This window comes from Gekko japonicus, unplaced genomic scaffold, assembly GCF_001447785.1.
Source record: "Gekko japonicus isolate JY-2015 unplaced genomic scaffold, Gekko_japonicus_V1.1 scaffold2020, whole genome shotgun sequence".
Taxonomy (NCBI): Eukaryota; Metazoa; Chordata; class Lepidosauria; order Squamata; family Gekkonidae; genus Gekko; species Gekko japonicus.
The window spans coordinates 81,035-84,365 of record NW_015176036.1 but is presented as its reverse complement, the minus strand read 5'-3'; positions in this window follow the sequence as shown (position 1 = coordinate 84,365).

Here is a 3,331-nt window from a genome sequence, read left to right as displayed (position 1 = left end):
TGCCTCAGTGCCTTTCATAGAATCACAAACTATTAGAGAACCTGCAGTATTTGGGGGGGAAGCTGAGTAACATCCTGCTGTAAAAGTGGAAAGCAAGAGTTCAAGGAAACATTCTCTGTTCTGTACAAGAGAAGTGGAAGTGAAAGAACGGAACCACAGTTCTGGAAAGAAAATGACTTTGCTGAACGTGACTTCTGTCGTCACCACATAGGATGGTAGAAACTAGCACTACGGTATCTTATGCCACTGAAATATGCAATTTCCCGAGTGGCGTATGCAGCTTCAAAAATGGGGCAAATAACTCCCCACAAGGGCCATTTCCGTTCAGGAAAACAGCATGGGGGGGGGGGAGAGCTAAGAGATATTGATATATCACTGACGCTTTGTAATAATAGGTTTGGCAGGTTCTCTGAATCCCCAGCTTTCATTTTCTTTAAAAAAGTAAGTATCTAGCACACTCCCTCGTTGAGTATAAGGAAAAAGGCATATCTCTGCAAGGTGGAGAAGACAGAGACTTCCTTTAAAAAAAACAAAACTAGGAATTTAGAGAACCTGGTAAGCCTACTGTTACAACCCTCTAGCAATATATCTATATTTTAATGCTGTTTAAATAAAACAGAACCACTTGTCTTCAGGCTGGGGAAGGAGGAGAGGGAATGGTTTGATAACAACAGTCCAATCATTGAAAAGTGGGCTGGAGATGGATGGGAGCAGGCAAGGCAAAGAAACCCAACAGAAACATTATGCATCCAGAAAAGGATCAGGGTAAAAGTGGTCTCAAAAGAACTAGAAGAAACCTGGGGGGGAACACACACCCATACCCCCACTGAAGTCTCAAGGCACGAAGCTGTGTGCAGAGATCAGAGGATAAACTGAAGTTGTATGGGGCTAGAACTGCCCCCCCCCCAAAAGCAGAAAAGCCACAAGTGATAACACTGCCCCAGGGCAAATTATACATTATGCATAAACACAGATAAAAAGTTGTGATGGCAGACTTTTGAATGAAAAGCATCTTTGGGAGAGTATGATTTTACAAGGGGCAGGCAGCAAGGGTTCTTATGCATGTTTTCTCAGGAGTAAGTCACATTCTGTTCAGTGGGGCTCAACTGCACTTAGGATTGCAGCAATTTCACCCTTTTAAACATCCCAAGTTGCTCCCCCATGATATACAGTTTTTCCAGTTTTAGTAAGGCAATGATCACGCTCAGCATTTATATAGTGTTTTCTATCTTCAAAAATGTTATGACTGTAAGCTCTGTAAGGGAGGCCAACATTCTCATATGGCAGCAACTGGCAACGTAGCTTGCTAGTCAGAACCACTGCTGTGAGTAGGGTTGCCAAGTCAAAATATCTTACTGGCGGGGGAGCCTCGCTGGGCTCTGGGAGCCATCCTTCGATGCGCCCATCGCCAGCACATCACTGGAAGTGACACGCGACGTCGATCACGTTGAAGGCGTGGCCCCGATCGTTGGAGGGAAAACCATAGAGTTTTCCCTCCGACGATCGGGGCCATGCCCCCAACGTGATTGACGTGGTTGCATCACCTCTGGTGATGCAGCCATGCTGCGCTTCAGGGGGCGGAGTTCCCCCCGGGGCCCGATTCCGCTGTGGCGGAAATCGGGCCTCCGAAGCGGAGGTTTACCAGCCACCCGCCCCCACTTGGCAGCCCTAGCTGTGAGGCAATCAAGAAGAGAAGCGGTAAGCACCAAAAGGCCACAGTGGAGATAAGGAGCATCTCAGTCTGCACCAAGCAAATGTCCAGTTGCTGACTGTCTAGGTACAAATTAGGAGCAAAGACATGAAACTTAGTATTCCTTCCCAGTGCTTACAGATAAGGTCAGAGACACCCACACTCCCTTGATTACCCTGCAGCATTGGCCTGCGATTCTGACCAGAAAACCACTTCACCAGCTGCCACTGTTCACACACAGTTGTCAACATTCACCACATTTTAGGTACTTGCTATAACAGGAACGTCTGTAGTTCGGTAGTTCGAGACCTTAGTGCCACAAGACGGAGTGAGCTCCTGTCTGTGGCCCCAGCTCCTGCCAACCTAACAGTTTGAAAGCAAGAAATTGCAAGTAGATAAGTAGGTACCACTTTGGTCGGAAGGTAACAGCGTCCGGTGCCTCAGCATTTAGTTATGCCGGCCACATGGCCACGGAGACGTCTTCGGACAGTGCTGGCTCTTCGGCTTGGAAACGGAGATGAGCATCCCCTCCTAGAGTCGGATTCGACTGGCTTTTGAGCAAGGGAAACCTTTACCTTTATAACACACAGATACCTCAGCTATGTTGTAGGTAATTAAAGAACGTTCTTTTTCCAGAGGAGATACAGTGGCAATTAAAAAAAAATCACAATAATGCTGTAAACATGTCTCTGGTAGCTATTTTAAATCTCTCCCAGAGGGATTGAAGGAGGCTGTGGTTGTATCACTCTAGAAAGATCCCTCCAATTACCACTCAAGTTTCGAATCTTTCACTCCTGGGCCAGGTGGCTGCAGAGCGGCTCCAGAGCTTCCTGGATGACACACCGGCCCTGGATACATTCTGATTTGGCTTCCGCCCCGGCCATGGGATGGAGACAGCTTTGGTCGCCCTTATGGAGGAGCTTTGCAGACAGCTAGATCGAGGCAGGTCGGCACTGCTGGTGCTATTAGATCTCACGGTCGACCACAGTCTTCTGACCCACTGCCTCGCCGACATAGGAGCCAGGAGCGTAGTCTTGCAGTGGCTTACCTCATTTCTCCAAGGTCGGGGACAGAGGGTGGCGCTGGGAGAGAGGGTATTGCCCAGGTACCCCTTAATATGTGGGGTCCCCCAAGGGGCAATCCTATCACTGATATTATTTAACATCTACATGCACCCCCTTGCCCAACTGGTTTGGGCTGGGGTGTCATCAGTATGTTGATGATGTCCAGCTTTATCTGTTCATGGGTGACCAGCCAGATACTGCCCCAGAAAATCTGGCAGAGGCGTTGGAGACTGTGCTGGGATGGTTCAAACAGAGTTGGCTGAGACTGAATCCTCCTTAGACTGAAGTTCTGTGGCTGAGCTGGGGATACTCCAGGCTGGGATGCCAACTCCCAGCGCCTGGTTGGTGTGCCCTTGAGACCAGCACTGACTGTTAGGAGTCTGGTGTGATCCTCGATGCCTCCTTGACAATGGAGGCCTGGGTCACCGATTTATCCAGACTGGCATTCTACCATCTCTGCCAGGCTAGGCAACTGGCCGCCTACCTGTCTCACCCTAACCTAGCCACTGCAATCCATGCAACAGTCACCTCCAGACTGGATTACTGTAACTCGCTGTACGTGGGCGTACCCTTGAGG